Consider the following 18,289-nt stretch of genomic DNA (forward strand, 5'->3'; position numbering starts at 1 on the left):
TTATCCCCACCACTCCCTATCCCTCCACTGCACTCCCCCCCTTCTCCCTTCCCCCCTCCCCCAAATATATGAAGCCCCAGACAGCAAATTCTTTATTCTTAGGGCCAGGTGGTTATAAATTTGGCATTGCTGTAGCTGATGCAGCTCATACCTCACTCACATACTAGGGTGACATGGCAATAACACTCAGTTATAAACTGACACGCGTGTATGCATAATACTTCTCAAAAGGTTTTCGTGGCTCACCTTTGTTCAGTTCACCCATCTTCAGTCAGCTCTGTACAGGCTTACAGGTGATACTTTCCAGAACCATTTAAATCCTGAGATTAAGAAGCAACAGTTTCTGTCTTTGTCCATTATTACTGCATTATTTTACAGTATAAAAATCAGAGCCTGGCTTTATTAGATTCTCTCCTTTGCCTCCCATCCTTCCCTCACAGTGGGAGTGAGAGAGAGAAAGACAGTAATTAAAAAAAAAAACCCCTAGAAATCAAAAGTATAACATTTCCCACTGTTAACTTCATGAAGTTAGATTTTGCCAAGCAGAAAAATACATATTAAAACACAGCCAATATTTGTAATCTTAACTCTAGTTTTAACTTAATTTTGCTTCAAAGTTCTAACTGCAGGTGTTTGGGGGATTTTTCCCTCTCCAGTTTAAGACTGCATGCTTGTTGCATCAGATCAACTTTGCTGAGCTACTGAGTTCCATTACACACACACAGACAAAAGTACAGTATCACCTCCTAAAACACTTCCAGCTTCATCATCTGAGTAAAGATATGACAAGGCTGTTTATCAGTAGGTAATAAGACAGATAATTTAACTGTACAAGCTCTAATTGGTCTAATTCACTAACTGACCTCTCACCACTTGATTCACTAGTACAATTGAGCTCTGATAAAGCCTTTAATTGTAAATTGCACACAGCTGTGAGCTGCTTCTCACGCTGGCACAAAAACACTATCATCGACTGTTTCATCTCTGCGACCTGCTAATTTGGAGCATATGTAACTGTTTTTAATGCTGAAGGCTTGACATACCACAAACAGCAGATGTTGCAGCTGCCCCTGAGACGCTTTATTTAATTCAATTACGTCTTTTGGAGATATGTAAAAAAGCTAGGCGAGATGAGAGAGGGCAGGAGAATGTTAAAAATGGAGCCCCTGGTTGAGGCCCAGGTGGCTCGATAGGCAAATGATTGGGTGAATGTCTAAATGATCTTTTTAATTGAGTAGACTGACGGCTAATCAGGGTCATGAAGTGTTATCACACTGATGAGCTGAGTGGAGCCCTGGGCTGCTCTGCAATTAATGCTGCTTTTGTGAAAAGAGAAAAAAGGAAGATAATGTATACCATCTGGCAATTGTTTATGATAAAAGCAGCAGTTTGCTACAAATTCAAGTTAAATGCTATTCATAACATTATTTCTTCTGCTGCTGCAGAGGGCAAGGACATAGAGCCCAGGCCTTTGTCTGACTTTCTCATTCTCTTTCAACAAGCAAAACATTCATTTGCTTCCACATGTGTTATTATTAATTATTTGCCTGCTTGCTAATGTATGGCCCAAATGATGCTCTCTTTGAAATGTCATGAATAAGTCCAGCAATCTAGATTTTGGATGCTTCATGCCAAAGCATCCAGTGAGAGATAAACAAAACTAAGTTCTCAACTTGTAGCTAAAAGCCAGAGAAAACAAGTTAGTTGTTTTGGTAGTGGTGGGTACCCATCCCCCTGCCCCCTTCCCCTGCCCTGTTCCATTTTAAAGAGCTTGAATCTTTGAAAGACACACTTAAAGGTTCAGAAAAAAGCATGATTTTGAGAAGGAGGGGGGAAACTGAAGGTGGTGAATGTCTATGTGAAGGAGTTTCACTGGGTCTAAGAAGGCTTGGCTTTACAGAAGAGAAATACAATTAACCAGCAAGTCATGGGTGTTCTTGGGCCTTGGCTTTCTAGCAAGGCAAGGAGAAATAGGAACTGGTGATGGCATAGCACTGAGCTAAAAGCTAGCATCCCTGTAAGTAGAATATTATTCTACTACTCGGTAGAAGGACATGACAAGTGGGGAAAAAAGTAATCCTGCCAATTCTTCTTAGGTTTTAAACCAGTTGTGAATTGGAGGTAATACTGCTGGGGCCCTCCTTAAAGAGGACAACCAGCAGTCAAGTTAGGGAAAATTTAACAATATATAGTGTCACTTCTGACAAGAAGATGAAGCCTTGGCTTAAAACTTAGATATCAAGAGCTTATTTATTGCTTACAGATTAGTTCTGAAAATCAGGTCATTCCAATTCCTGGCTGTGTCACAAATATATTGTATGTCCTTAAGAGAGTCACTTAACTTGTATATGCTTTGTCTAACAGAGAATCTAATCCTTTTTCTTTTTAAACCAACACTCAAGTCAAAGTTGATCAAAATTAACAAATATCTGTTTTGACTCCTCTTTAAAACTTAAAGGCTGGAAACAGAGACTGTCCCTCTGCCAGAAAAGTTGGAAAGAACTGGACTTTGTAAAATTTCTTTAATTCTTGGGGTGCTGGAAGCACGTTTTGTGTATCATTCCTGTCATTGTGTCTTATACTTTTTTACTTTGGAACTGTATTTAAGCATCATGTATATCTTCAAAGCAAGATATTGCTGGACAGTACTCTAGAAAAAGGAGGAATAGCCTTAAAAGAAAGGCATAAGCCTCAACCTTAGATCTTAAATGTTTTTGTCTTAACCCCTTGTTAGTTTTTCAGTTCTGTGGACTACAGATGGATACAAGAACTATTACCTGTCATCACTTGTTTTTTTCAGTCCTTACTAACCACTGTGTACTGAAGATGAAATATCAGTAATGTTTACAGAGACCATGTGTTTGCAACGTAGAGAAGGATATACTTCTTTAAGGGTTTCACTCAGCAATTCTCATGCTTAAACCATGCTTTGAGTCAAACTTCTAGCTGTGATTAACAGACCCTTGTTATAAATATACACTGCAGACTCCTTAGCAATTTCCTACCTTTTCCCTCCTCTTCCAGATACTGTAATGTTCAGAAGTGCCTGGGAGACTGTTTTCTCATCCAAGGGAAGTTTTACAAGATTCCTTAAGTTTTCTTGCTATTAAGAGCAAGAAACTTTTCTAACCAGGTTAACAACAACCACAACCAAAACAATACAAAAAAACCCCAGTAAGTATTCAAAAGAAAGAAAGAAAGAAAGAAAGAAAGAAAAGAAAAAGAGTGAGGAGTAGGAAAATAAAATTAACAGGAAGTCATAGTCTGCAGGAGGACTTTGAAGAAGCTGAGAGATCCTCAGCTATAGCTGCCCTAGCTGACGTGGTGCACGGTACAGTGGCACTACCCCAAAGTAGTGTAGGCAGCAAAGAGCAGCACTGCTGGTATCAGTGCAGTGGCCAGCACAGGTAAACCATGCTGGTCCAGCAGCAGGCTGACACAACCACACTGCTTTGAGATTCTGCTTAGTCCATGCTGCTTTCTAGGCTGGCAATGCTGTGTCCACTCTACATGAAGATATGCAGAAGACCTCCTGGAGTCATCCATTAAACTCTGACTTATAAATACAAGTTGAAACGGTTCTACAATACTTCATGAAATAAAGGCACATCAAATGTTGATCTGTTCCCAGGCTCATCTCATGAACTTAAATACCCTAAATGGGCCAGATGAGTAGTGGGTCAGGGCATCTACTTCTCGCTGATCAGAAATGCTTGCCTTATTAAAACAGGTATATACCATCTTGGAAAAAAATGTTTCAGTTCCAAGGAGCAAGTGTATTCTGAGAAAAACATTTCTTAAGAAAATTCCCAACTGTATCTCTTCAACAACAGCCATTCACAAGGCTCCTGTATCATCATGGTAGTGAGACATACAAAAGGGTTTTTGTACTGAACAATTGAAGTAGAACATTACCCTACTTTATGTTTTAATAAGGGCAGAAAAACAAAATACTAGGAAAAAATGCCGTGATAAGAGTATGTTGTGAGTTGTTTTGGGAAGAAGTGCCTGCTGAGGGTGTTTTGAGAGTACAGGTAGTTATCAGACATTGTAGCAGGCAGCAGCTCTTGTTAAGACTATGGAGTTAGACAGAAATGTTGATATTTAACACCATGCTTTAGAAGACAGCTTAAAATAATACTCAAGATAGTCTTTGTGGCACTTTGAAATCATGGCATTAAGCTCTCAATTACGGATGAATGCTGCTTTATTTTAGTTTAATAAAGGTATCCCACACTTTCTCTCAGACTAGTATTAGACACAATAAAAAAGAAACATTCTTTCCAAGATTTAATATGCTATTTGAATTCTCTTCTGTGATCACAGTTTCCTATTATCTTTCTGATTTTTTAGCTACAGACTAATGTAAAATCTTCACACATAAAAAGGAATTTGTGGTGACACTTCTACTTATTTCTGGAAGAGTTTAGGAATCCTGTATTTTATATACTTATAATGAGACAGCATATTAATTCTATTGCTTTAATTTCATGATGGTGTGGGAGAACTTTTTCCAGGATGACTGGGACTACATGAATAGCTGAACTTTCATTTTGATGACTGGACCTAAAAACAGTATCATTTTTAAAAAACTAGGTAATTTTTTTCGGCTCAAACAAAGAAAGAAAACTTAGAGTAACTCTACATTGGCAGTCTGAGAAGTCCTCTGGAAGTGTAAACCTGAATTAAAGGCCCTGAATCCAGGAATATTTGAATAATTTGTAGGACTATTCCAACAGAAGAGATTAAGAGAGAACTATCTAAAAAATATACTCTCTCAAATATTTGGTTCACAGTCCTATCTCTGTGCAAATAAAGAGAAGGAAGAAATCCTCCTTCCTTCATCTCAGCTCTATGACAAATATTTGAACTATTGGACCCTAAAAACTTTTAACATTAAAAAAAATTTTACTTCCTCTTACTCAGAATAATATAACATTTTAAACTTAAAAGTGAGCTTAAGATGTTGTTCTGCCATATAGACTCACCTTTACCATGCTACAAGTATGTCTGTTGGAGAGGAGTGCAAAAATCTCACCTGGGCAATTAAATCACTATGCATTTTATCTGTAAAATTATGAATACAGATTTACATGATTTTAGCATTTCGCATTGATAACCATTCAAGTAGCTCCTAATGTTGTTTCTTTGAAGGAAAGTACCTTAATTTTTTTAAAAATCGCAGGTTGGCACAATGACTTACAGACTCTCTGAAGTAAAAAGGATCTAAAAAGTAATGCAGCTTTGCCTTCAGAATTCAATATAGAGTCCATGCTGCTCCTTTCACAGAACTCCCATACTTTGGATACGGCTGGGGAAGAGACCAAGGTATAATTTACAACTCACACAACTGTCCCATGTGTTCATAAAATCCACTGCTGCTGCCCAAGGACAGGAGAAAAACAAAAATCTTCTGGGAAGAACAGTTCCTTCAGTTCCACTGTTACCAACAGCCACATGATCTTCCTGAGCAGTGGTATAGCCAGAATTTTAATCCTAAAACTACCCCTGCATTTGGCTACAGGCAGTGCCAGAGCACTACATGAGCAAGGCATTTCAGCTCCATCGTAATTTTATCCAGGGGACTGAATTCCAGAGGCACAACAATATATGTGTGAAAACCTGCTAAATACAGTATCTTCCCTAGATAAAAGCACAGGCAGGGAAACATAAGGTAGATTTACACTGCTACCCCTCTGAACATAATAAGACAAGATTTTTTCTATGTTTTCTTCCAAATTTACCTAGAAATGCCAGCATTCAAAGTGAATAGTTATGCTAAATAGTGAAGAAATCTTTATGTAAAGTGTTTTCATTCATCTAACTTCTATGAATAATATTCTGGAAATGCCTCTGTCCCTCTGTTTAGTGTAAACTCCTAACTTTAGCCTACCTTAGTTTTCTAACAAGGATGTTATTCAGAACAACTACATTAGATTACATGAGTATTTCCCATGGGGTCAAAATCCAAAAGACAACTTTAAAAAACGTTGGTTGCTAAGTTTGTATATTCATCAAATGAATTTTAATTAGGTGGAGTAAGGCCAATTATGTTTTGCAATGCAGTGTACAATCCTAAAATAAACCTGTGAATGAAAATATTCAAATGCAAACGCACACTGAAATAACTCAGAACATCCTAATTGCTGTTGGAAACGTGAGTCTCATAAAGTACATACAAACTGTGTCATCTTGACAAAAAGCACCCCTGGATCCTGGAGTTTTCTACTGAGTTTGTTTTAAGTTTATGCTATAATAAAAAGGAACTATTTTCAAGGGCACAACAGACAGTTAGATGTCTAACTCAAGGCAAAGTCAACACCTGAGACAGTATATTATACTAAAATCTTGGGAAGATTTCCAAAGCCGCTAAAAAGAGATAGGCAGAATTCAACCACTGATAGCTAAGTGCAGTTTTGTAACCTATGTAAGACAATTCAAGATTGTTCTTCTGCCAAAAAGGCTATTCCTGACTTCCCACTACCTCATGGCCATATATCTTATTGTATCTTTCTTGAACTGGAATGAGGAAAAGCACAAAGTTTTTACTTTCTTTTGTGGGATTATTTTTCACTTTGTCTGAGGTAAAGAGGGAGTCTGTGGAGTAAGGTGGGAGTACTGTAACATTAAATTACTTATAAAGTTGAATAGGGCGAAGCAGAAGATGCAAATTGTAGTGGCAGCTTACACTGAGAGATCAAAATTCCTATGCCTCTTCACCCTAGTTAGCTCTTCAGAGGTGTTATTAAGTACATGTTAGATATACTAATTAGATACTAAGCAAAGATAGTATCTATTAGATATACTCAAAGCTTTCTAGCTATTTTAAGACAATGCAGACACAGCTATGTAAATACTTGGAATTTAGTCCTTAGAAATCCATGTTCTCTACACAGACATATGGCATTTGCTAAAATTCAAAGAAAATGCGTTTTCCAAATAACTTAGAAAAAGGAGAGAGCAGACAGAATGATCTAAATTACTCATCGATGCCTACTGAGAAATTCCATGCTGCTTCTGTGTCTATCCTCAATTCTCGGGTACACTGATAGTTTCTCCAAAGTGTCTACTTATATTTTTGTGTGTCATATTTTTGAATATTTATAATTTTGGGGATTAAACCCAAACCAATGGAGAAAAACAAAAAAAACCACCCCACAATTGTTAAATTTTTTCCTTTTTATTTTTACCCTATTCTGCAAGGCATGACAATACTCAGATTATTATCTTACAAGATATCTCTCTCTTAGTAATGCAAATTAAGTTGAAAAGTATCTCCTCATTATTTCAGAACAACCATATTAATTTTCAGTTCAAACTGTCCTGAATTTCAGTTTCTTTCCATAAAAATTTTAAAGGTGTATTTCAAAGGGAAAAAAAAGCAAACAAACAAACCAAAGAAATATAAAATAATAATATTTTATTTAACTCCAAACAATATTTTTGCTCCCCCACACACCTCATTCGAAATTGCAAGCTCACCAGAGCAAGAGAACAACCTCTTTTCTCATGAAACTTCAGCCTAAGGTCATTAGCGGAATACAGTGTTTCAAACAATGAGCCACAGTTCAGACAGTTCAGTGACAGACTGAGGAAATTGGGACTGTTGAGCCTGGAGAACAGAAGTGTGCGTGGAGACCTCATAGCAACCTCCCAGTATCTGAAGGGGAAGCCAGAAAAGGACACTTTGCCAGGAAGTGTAGTGATAGGACAAGGAGTAATGGGTACAAACTGAAAGAGGGGAAATTTAGGTACTTAGGAATATTTAATAGGAATTTATAGGAATAATTTAGATATTAGGAATAAATTCTTTATTGTGAGGGTCCTGAAGCATTGGAACAGGTTGCCCAGAGAGGCTGTGGATGCTCCAACCCTGGCAACGTTCAAAGCCAGGCTGGATAAGGCCTTGAGCAACTTGATCTGGTGGAAGGTGTCCCTGCCCATGGCAGGGGGCATTGGGACTAGATGATCTTTAAGGTGCCTTAACATTCTATGAATATATAATTCTATGATTCTAAAAAGATAACCAAATTTTATTAAGTTTTCTTAATAAAATAAATGGTCACAAGTCTTCCTTCCCTGAAGAAGTTTGAAGTGACTGCTGTTTCAAGTACTTCTGTCCTGCCTAATTTAAAATCTAAAACTCCATTTCATATAGCTTAGAAGAAGCTCAGGTACAGATGACTTTCTTATAGCTTACTGGACAGCCTGGGAAATTTTTATTAATAATGACTAGAAATTAAATTTTAATGTAAAAACCATTACAGTGTATAAATAGAGTGTATTCACTGCTAACAAAATTATAAAGTAGCTCTTATAAGCAACTTATATTTTCAGAAAGAAGTGGGAAGAAAGCAAAAAAAAGCTTGCTTCTGGTTTACCCTAATATACAAGACCCCCAGTGATATCTATTTTCTTTCCAGGAAGGCAGACATTGGATTACAGCAGCAGAGCAGAATCAACTCAGTCTGATGCTCCTTGAAAAACGAGTATAATAAGGATCTCTGGGAAGGCAGTTTTCATGATTCACTTCCAGAACGGACACTGCTGGAGATTACACAAGATGAGTTTCAGCAGCATCCAGTGTGCATACACCAATATTTGCAGGGGGGAATCAAGACCAGAGCCTGCTCTTGTACTGTGGTATTTCTTGGCCAGAAGAAACCACAAAATACTCACACTCACATATGGATTTGTTTCCAGACCACAGAAGTTTAAATAACATTTGAAAAATACTTTGAAGGAAAACAAGTGAACTTTTAATGATAAACAACTTCTGTGAGACTCTCTATATTTATTCTGCTCTGTTCCATGCAGAGCTAACAACAAAGGGCTTGAACAGTCTGCAGTGTTCCATGGCCTACCACCCTGCAAAGGGCACAGTAGGAGCCCAGCTCTGCTCTGTGCCTCCACCAAACACTTGGCAAGGTTTTGGCTGGCCTCCCTCCCTCTACCCTTAGTCATCCTGCAGTCTAGGGATGCATGTTCTGGGTGGTGAGAGAGCAAGCTCATGCTAATGAACCCTCCTTATCATGCAGCTCTTATGCCTAATTCATCAGGCCCTTTGGAGAGCGATCAACTCATCAACAGCCACACGGTGAATGCTTTAGCTCAAGGCTGGTGTATGCTCTCTTTGGGTGCACAACTGTGGTTAAAGAGGCTGAGTAGATAAGTATATGTTGAGAGATGAAATGTTACCAAAATCTTTCCTTACTTACTCACTGCCTACTGGACTCTTTTTCCAATATTAACAAAATTAAAGCAAAACAAAGTGAAAACAAGAAAATCAAACAAAAACAACAAACAGGAGATTTGAAATAATTCCATGTCCTGAGTAGAATATTTTAGAAAATATACTATCTCTTTAGATATATATATACACATATATTTCAATGCATTTAAGACAATGAGAGATATCTGGAAGTCTTTCTTACTTTTCTGAAAGGTTTTGAGTACACTACCATTGTGATTGCATATGCAGATATCCAATGCCTCCTGCCTATCCTATTCTTCTTTCTACCCAGTATCTGCCAGTTTGCTGTCTGCTATGCCTTTCTCAGGGTTTCTTTGTAAAGAAACTCTCACCACCAGCAACAGGCTGAGGGTGCTGCCAAATGCAGGTACACATGTGCACAGAAAGAGAACAAAGCTTTTCTCACTTCACTTACTGGCTTTAGACCTTGCTGAGCACTACAGTATAGCAGCCCTTGAATCTTCACATTGAATTTTGGAGGTTTAAACTCTTCATTTGGTGATGCAGTCTCTTTCCTGTCAGGAATAGAAAACTTTAGTTAAGTGTTCATTAGAAAAAAAAAATAAAGTAAAAAATGGGCAATCTATATTGTAAATCTGTATTAGGAAACGAGTCTGGGAGTGAAAACAATCTCTGCCTAGAAACAGAAGAAAAAGTTATACCAGTTGTATGTCCTGAAGATTCTCCAATGACTCTTTGAACTGCAGTAGGAAGTTTTGGATTTATATTTGGCTTCTGCAGTTCAACAAAAGTCTTATTAAAAATAAGTGAACAAAACCAGGCCAAATCTTATAAAATAATATCCCTGTCCTGCAAAAAATAGAAAGAACCACCTCCAGTCTTCACAAAGCAACACCAACTTTATTTATACGAATTTCATTAGGTCTTTGATTCCTAACTTTTTCTTGAAATGCTTATATTCCTCAATAGATTAATATATCCTTTGTTGATGTTGTGGCTTTCTAGCACAGTATGGCCACAGCTTTTCTGGGGAGAAACTTAAGGACGCACACTTCTGTCAGGGTGCAGAGAAACCTCTGATGTTCATACTTTAGCTGTTTAGCACTGATGGACAAGGGAAGGTTCGAGGTCAAAACTACTCCTAGCTTACTGTTCCTCCTCAGTAAGAAAATGGATTTGTAAAGTGCTTATCCTCAGACGGACCGGAGTTTTTGAACCTGCCAGTCCTGTTTGAGTATGTAAGGTAGTTACACATAAAATGTACATATATGTGTGATTTATGATTTCCTATGTGAAAATATTTTAACATCTTTCTGGCAGTGCAATAATTTCAAGTTTTTAGTTTGCTAAAGCACCCAAAGACCAACCTGACAGGGAATTGGATCCCAGTGCTGAGTCATGATCCAATTTGGATTTCTAAAAATGGATGACATGATCAGGGATGTTCATTGCCCTTACAGAACTTCACTCAGGCTACTTTGGGGTCTTGGTATCCAACATGACCAGCCTATTTTTTCCAATTGTTGAACAGTGCTTGACCTTTCACTGTGTCTGAAATCTACTGGGGAGGCATGAAGATTTAATTGATAGCTTTGCAGAAAATTTCCCTGAAGTCAAAGGAATGAGACCCTTTGGTTAGCTCTAGATGTCTGAAATAAAAAACAAAAACACATACCCATAGCCCTCTGAAAACTGAAGATTCATAGTCCAGTTTCATTTTGAAAGGGTTTGGATTTGGGACACTAAAAACTGAAGTGGTTTTCAAGCCATTATCTGTGCAAAATTAAATAACTGGTTTATGACAGATTTTAATTTGAACCTTTCTTTATTGTTCAGCAGGACCTAGTAACTACTGACCTATAAGAATTTTCTTTGTTATCTTTGTTTGTTTCACTGTGAAGTTTACATCATTCTGTGTTCTCTGTAGTTTAAAAACCTTGATCATAATTATAAGTACAGGAATCTTCAGGAAGGTATTTCTGAAGAAATACAAGGATATAAGGGCCTAAAAAGAAAATCTTTTACTAGATTTGTGTCTCATAGGCCTCTCTCAATATGGTCTTTAAAACCTGAAATAACTTTATATAAATATGTCTGCAGAAGATCCAAGCAGAAGCACAACTGTTTGCAAAAGTTGAGGAAAAACATTTAAGTCTACTTGGCATCATTTCAGTTCTTTACAAATCTATTACATGAAAAAAATCTTAGCTCCAGGGAGCCAAGCTATTGTACCTGAACTGGAAGGTCTGACCCAGATATGGATTGCACCTATTATGTAGAGACCATCAATTGACAAACATTTGAAAGTGTTCCGAGTACCAACACGAATAATATAAAAAAAAAAATCCATTGGCACAAAAACATATCATAAAACACCTGAGGTACAACAAAGAAGCTAGTGCTTGTTCATTGTGAACAGACATTTTCAAGTGTTTCGCAGTTTTTGCTTTGTTTTGTAACAAGTTTAGTGGAATTTTAAAAAAACCTCAAAAACCACCTGGCTTTCGGAAAAATGTTTCTTTTAAAGAAAACCTAAAAAGTTATGCAATGATTCTGGGCATGTGATCTGGGAACTTGGAGTATCCACAGCACTCATCAGAATTTGGGGGAGAGGAACAGGATTTCTTTATTCTTTTTAAGTTGTGATTCAGCTTGAGTGGGTTTCAGAAAACGGTGCCCAGTGAAACCAGATCTACAGGAAAATTGGACAGAGTGTCAAGGAGATCTTGGAGATGTGGGCTAAGGAGGAAGAACAAATGTCTTCTTCTTTGACAATCAGATTTGGAAAATGGAATTCAATCTGCAAATGAAGTTGATTGATTGGTTTTACATGCGTAAACGAGAAGCTCACATCATTATCAGAAACCACATGCTCTGATCCCTGTGCCAGAACAAACCAGGTGATCTGCCTCATACATGGACCTATTGTTAGCTGCATGCCTTGTGACTACTTTGAACTTTGTGCAACAATCAGCTGGGGTCATACTAAAATGAAATATTCTTCTTCATTTCTTTCAATTCAGGGTGGAGCTAAATGAATCAGAGGAGTTTTTCCATTGATTTCTGTAGGGTTGTGTTTAACATCTTCTAAAATACCCCAGATTTTTTTTTTTTTTTTGTGGTCTATAAAGCAACTTAAGGTAAAAAATACCCCTTTTTGATGATACTAGAGCCATTCTTAAAAATAATAGAAGAAAATGAAATTTCAGTAAAAAAATACCTCTGAATCTTCTCCTGTGTAGCATCCTTGGCTGCAGTCTAGAGCAGAGCAAGAGCTGTGGGCTTTCTATGTGAGTGCAATATCAAGCACTACAAATGTTCAGCTTAGAACTGTCAAGCCACACATAAAATATTGATACGTCACATTGGCAGGGTTAATACAGTGTTATTTTAATTGCAAACACACTGTGGGTGATTAGTCAAACTTGGTGCGTCTTGAATTCTAAGATAAAAATGCCTTCTGGCTGGACCTCCTATGCAATTAGCACTATGACCCTCATGTGCTCTTCTCTGTTATTAATATGATTGGTCTAATATGAGTATTAGACATCATTCATTAACCTGTTGTGAACCATCTTAAAAACCATCTCTGAATAATAGACTACATTCCTTTTTCTAAATCCATTTACTAGTAAGGAAAGTGAAAAGGATGAAGATGAGCTTTCTCCGTTACATTGACTGGTATAGTGTTAAGCAATACGTACTGTATGAAATTACGAAAGAGCAAATTAAATAACAGGGCATATCTGGCTTATTAGTAATGGATGATCAGGTGCTCATTATGTTGAATTTCCATCCTGTTCAGAAGATGAATGCACATGCCAGAACAGAAATATGTTAACTGACCCTGTCTAAATGTAAACTAATGCACATCTGGAAGTTCCAGCTCACTTTATGCTGGATTTCTCTCTTTCTTTATTCTTTTTTCTTTTTTTCTTTTCTCATCTTCTCTTCCTTTCCTTTCCTTTCCTTTCCTTTCCTTTCCTTTCCTTTCCTTTCCTTTCCTTTCCTTTCCTTTCCTTCCCTTCCCTTCCCTTCCCTTCCCTTCCCTTTCCTTTCCTTTCCTTTCCTTTCCTTTCCTTTCCTTTCCTTTCCTTTCCTTTCCTTTCCTCTTCCTTTCCTTTCCTTTCCTTTCCTTTCCTTTCCTTTCCTTTCCTTTCCTTTCCTTTTTTTCCTTTCCTTTCCTTTCCTTTTTCCTTTCCTTTTTCCTTTCCTTTTTCCTTTCCTTTCCTTTTTCCTTTCCTTTCCTTTTTCCTTTCCTTTTTCCTTTCCTTTCCTTTCCTTTCCTTTCCTTTCCTTTCCTTTCCTTTCCTTTCCTTTCCTTTCCTTTCCTTTCCTTTCCTTTCCTTTCCTTTCCTTTCCTTTCCTTTCCTTTCCTTTCCTTTCCTTTCCTCTTTTACTTATTAAAAGTGCATTTGCCTACACACTTATAAAAAATTATTATGAAGAATTGTAATTAAATAGTTAATTGCTAAAAAATAGTTATTAAAAAATTGAAGATTACTATTAGCAGTAAGTTAATAAAAGAAAAGAAAGGGTGAGTATTTTGGAAGGGAAGTGCTCTCTTCTGTTGGGACAGGTATTCAGTTAAGATAAATCAAGTACTCCACTGGCTTCAATGGAGTTTTATTTTTTACATCTGCTGAGGAAAAAAGCCCAGTAAAAGAATATTATCTACAATAAACAAGACTGGATTGCTGACAGGAACTGACTATAGATTAGAAAAGTTTCCTGGATCACTATTTTACCTAATAGCACTCTGAACTGAGTATTGCTGTTTTGTTCCTATGTGAAAGCTTGGTCACTTCAAATTTTTACCCATCTCATATGCCTGATCCTGTCACTGTTCCTGGCTTACGATGTGTGAGGCAACCCTTCTCTGGTCTGAAGAAAAGGTCACACCAGTGGCGAGATGCCTGCCCAGGAAGGGTGTTGAGATTTACTTTATCTAATGGGTAAGGCAAGCCCCATCACGGACGACAGGATTTAAAGCACTGCAAGAGGCAGAGAGGAGGTAAGATGAAGAATGTTCGCTGGTCTCTGCACTTCATTAGGAAGCACACACTCCCAGTTTTGTAAAACTCCATCTGCTCCCTTCTACTTGATGAGCAAGGAGTCAGCTCTACTCTCTCTGCTTGTGTGGCAAAACTAGGGCCTGGGGCCTGGAATACTGCCCTGCAAATGTGTGAGGTGTAGGCACGACAGCAGCAGAAGGATTCTCTTAGAGATCCAGCTCATACTGCCTGAGACTTGGCAGGACGTACAAGTAAAATAATTTTCTGTAAAGAAGAAGTCAGTGTCCGTGTTTCATACCCTTTATTGGAGTAGGATTCTAAGGGTGAGTCCCCACTGACACAGGACTGAATTTTATATGTTTATAATGGGGTTAAGCCTTCCTCAGTGAGTGTATAATTATTCTAGATATTCCTATTGGAAAGGATAAGAGGCAGAAGATTTGCTGATTTTCCTCTCTGATGTCTAGCATGCTATTTCATTAAGGTATCATCTTTTAAATCAAACTCCTGAATTACTTGATAAATAGTAGTTCAGTGATTGCTTTTGACAAGTGGGCATGAAATACTTGTTAAAGAACTGTGTGTTGCTGTCAAATGAGTATTGTGCTGTTTTCACAGAGATTTCCAGGGCCTTTTAGAAAGTCATACCTAATGCTTAAATTAAACATTGAATCATATGACTTCAGCAGAAGGCAGCTACTACTAACATAATTCTTACTGATCTGCTAACAACCTGGAGATCAGTTCAATTGTTAGGAATTCTAGCAATACCAAAATTACCACTGTGTTGAATTATTAATGGTTTGTATCAAAGAATGAACTTAAATTGCTTTGGTCTTGTGTAAAAATTCCTCTGATCTTTGGCAATCATTATTTATTTACAGCTCCCATACGTTCTCCCTCTTTCACAAAGAAATAGGGTTTCTTAAGTATGGCCAGGAGGCACTGAATTTTCATATGTAGTACTGTCTCTCAGTTAGAAAGACAGGGAAGAACTGCTGGCTTGAAGGTTCAGCAGCCAGCTTTTCCGTGTGAAAGGCAGGTTATCTAAACATTTTCTTCCCCTGAGAGAGATATTCATAATATTTATTCTAAAATACAAATATTAGAGCTCTTTGCTACATGTGAATTATCCTTAGGTATAGTAAATACGGTTCAGGTTAAAATAAAATCAGGGCATAGCAACAGCTAGTGTTTACATTTATAAAAAGTACACGCGGAGATTATTGCAGGAAAATGTTCCAGAATTTATTAAAAACCCCCTTTTTAGTTGGATAAAGAGAATTTTAGCATTTAGACTTGAACCCAAGTCGGCTGTAACTGTAAAATGTGGCTTCCATAGAGTATCTCTCTGTTTAATGTGGACATTTTCCCCTAAGTTGGTTCATTTTGCAGAAGGCAGATTAATACCAAATGTCCTGATTTATAAATTGCACGGGACTGGATATTTAATTTTTTTTCTTTAAATTCAGCTTCGATCTATCAACTAACGTCTTGACAATCCTTTAGAGTCAAAGAGAGATAGGATCACCCATTTATCACTATTACTTGTCTGTGTCAGACATATAATTGCTTGAAGCATCTGGTCAGATCCAATGAAAACGGAACAGAGAAATAAAGAACGTATTTGAGCTACCATTGCAGTTTGTACTTAAAACTGAAACACAATTTCAGATGGTGCATGGTACTGCTTTAAAAAGAAAAGTATATAGAAGAAACCCCTAGTTATTTGTTTTTGAAAATAATTGATCCCATTTGTTCTTTGAACTGATGTTCCTCTGCTGATAATCTGTTAACGTTCACAACATATATGTGGAATTGATTTTCTTCAGAAACAGGATATAGTAAATGTTCCAAGGAAATGCCTTTCAAATTTTCATACATCAGTTCTCAGTTCTGGCAGCTTTTATTTAAAATTGCTTCTACATAAGCAAATTAAAGGAATATGATTTTTAATTGCTGTTCCTTTCACTCTCTAGAGATCAAACTAGCTGAGAGTGGACTATAAATCCTCAAAACGTGCTTACTAGTTTTGTAAGGTTTAACTGAAGATGGGCTCAGATTGTTGATAGGGTTTGATGGTTCCAGCACCATGAAAGGGAGAAGCATTATGAGGCTCACCAGCTCGTTAGTGTATGTCACTATCAAACCAGGGCAATATAAAACAGCATCAGACTCGTCCTTTTCCTAAAATGCTCATTCCCATATTAAGGTTCTACTTTCCCTCTATGGTAGATACTCCTACTGAGTTCCACACTCATACAGGAGGGCTGGTCTTAATTACAATCTCTATAGCAATGTCCCTGGCCTGCTTATTTTCACTCTATAATACTCTTTGGGAATAGAGTAATTTTGGGAATCAAATAAAAACACACTGTTTGCTCTCTCTGAAGCGATCTCGCTTATGATAAGTCAGCTCTGAAAGGGTTCACCTGGTTCTTGGAGCAGAAATCCACTTCTCCAAATATATGTTCCACTGAATCACCAAATCCTGGCACAGATATACAGGAAAGGCACATCATTAACAGCAAAAGGCATTGCCTGCTGATAACTCCAGATAACCCATAGCACACATCTCTATAACCTACTCTCACAGTGAAGTTCTTTCCAAAATGTTCAGTGCTAACCCAGAGTTATCACAACTGAAATGGCAGCAATTAAATTTCCATTGCAAAGAAAATATGAACAAAGCTGAACACTCTTGTAAAAAACCACACCGTTCAGATGGGGAAAGCAGCTTTGAATAGCTGAGAACTCTGTCAAATCAACATCAGTTCTCATCAGACCACTCCAAGGTACTTCTCTTTGCAATAACATAATGCATTTCAATTTCTGCCACTATCAGTTTTCCATGCTTAGACAAACAATGCTACATGATTACTTTATATCTCTAAAGACAGTGATTTTTCCCTCAAACTGTCCCAAATAAAATCTAGCAACATTAAATGTATATAATAGCAAAATTAAAACAGAGTACTAAACAGAAAGAAAACAGCAAGGAAAGATATAGGGAGATTACATCTAAAAACATCCCCCCTAAGTTAAAGAGTTCAGAATGTTAAGAGTGAAAACTTAAGGTTAGAATGAAAGCACTTTTGAAATGTTATCTGCAATGGTTATTACTCTGTCCTACAATTCTCAGTCGCAAACTCACTTATACAATTCCCTATATTAAAGTTGACTTATATATATGTATAGATATTTAAATCATTTTGTTCATATATGCAAGAAGTAAAAAGATTTTTTTTTTAAATCCTTACAGGAATATGACCTTCATGAAGGTAATTCCCTCAGATGCTGAAAGAAAATAGAACACTTCTTTCTATTTATTAAAATATTCAGTTAAGTTCAGGGAATTTTTTCCTTTGTTCCCAAGAAATACAATTTTTAATATATGCTGTTATATGATTCCATGCAAAGAAGCATATTTTATTTTACAATATGCAAATATGCTGCATTTATCAAAAGCAATCCTCATCAAGTTTTCTTTCTATTGGGAAAATTAAAACACATATTTTGTGGCTAACTGCGCAATATTATTGCATCTAATATGATTTTAGCTGAGGGAAACCAGTAAATACAAGTTTAGTTGAAAGATTTTGAAAAATGACCCCTCTCATATTTAGCACAACACTTTGTCTAACAATCAAGGAAAGTATTCTGTTTAACTGAGAATGAAATCCAAGGTTCTCTGTCCCTTCAATTAGGATAACCTGGCTCACAGTTTTTATTTAAACAGCCCATACATTTGAGGTATTGGATCTGTTTCAAAGATGATGAAATAAATATTAGATCTCTGGAAATCAGTACAACACAAAACCCCCCACTAATTGGCATTATAGGAAAAGTAATCATGATGCAACTCTCCACTCACACAAAAAAATTTATAATCTTTTACAGTTTATCAGACATCACTTGTACAATCAATCTCTTGTGGGATGCTTTGCACTTGGATAGTGGTGAATTGTAGTGGACTGTCATTTCTATTTGAAGTAAAAATTATTGTCTTTTCTGAACCTCTGAGATAATTTTTTTGTTGTTTTTTATATGCATATACCGG

At 37.0% G+C, this 18,289-nt stretch overlaps 1 long non-coding RNA gene across 3 annotated transcripts in view; it reads right to left on the minus strand.

The window, feature by feature from the left end:
- The window catches only part of LOC125326335, a 131,599-nt gene that overhangs the window by 38,667 nt on the left and 74,643 nt on the right, over window positions 1–18,289 (minus strand). For 2 of the 3 annotated variants that reach the window (XR_007203767.1, XR_007203765.1), the window contains exons 9-10: window positions 16,662–16,720; window positions 9,669–9,768 (exon numbers count right to left, since the gene is read on the minus strand). This is a non-coding gene — a long non-coding RNA (uncharacterized LOC125326335). The remainder of the gene's footprint in view (window positions 1–9,668; window positions 9,769–16,661; window positions 16,721–18,289) is intronic. The other variant, XR_007203766.1, reaches the window with a different exon arrangement.

The sequence above is a fragment of the Corvus hawaiiensis genome, chromosome 1 (assembly GCF_020740725.1).
Source record: "Corvus hawaiiensis isolate bCorHaw1 chromosome 1, bCorHaw1.pri.cur, whole genome shotgun sequence".
Lineage (NCBI taxonomy): Eukaryota > Metazoa > Chordata > Aves > Passeriformes > Corvidae > Corvus > Corvus hawaiiensis.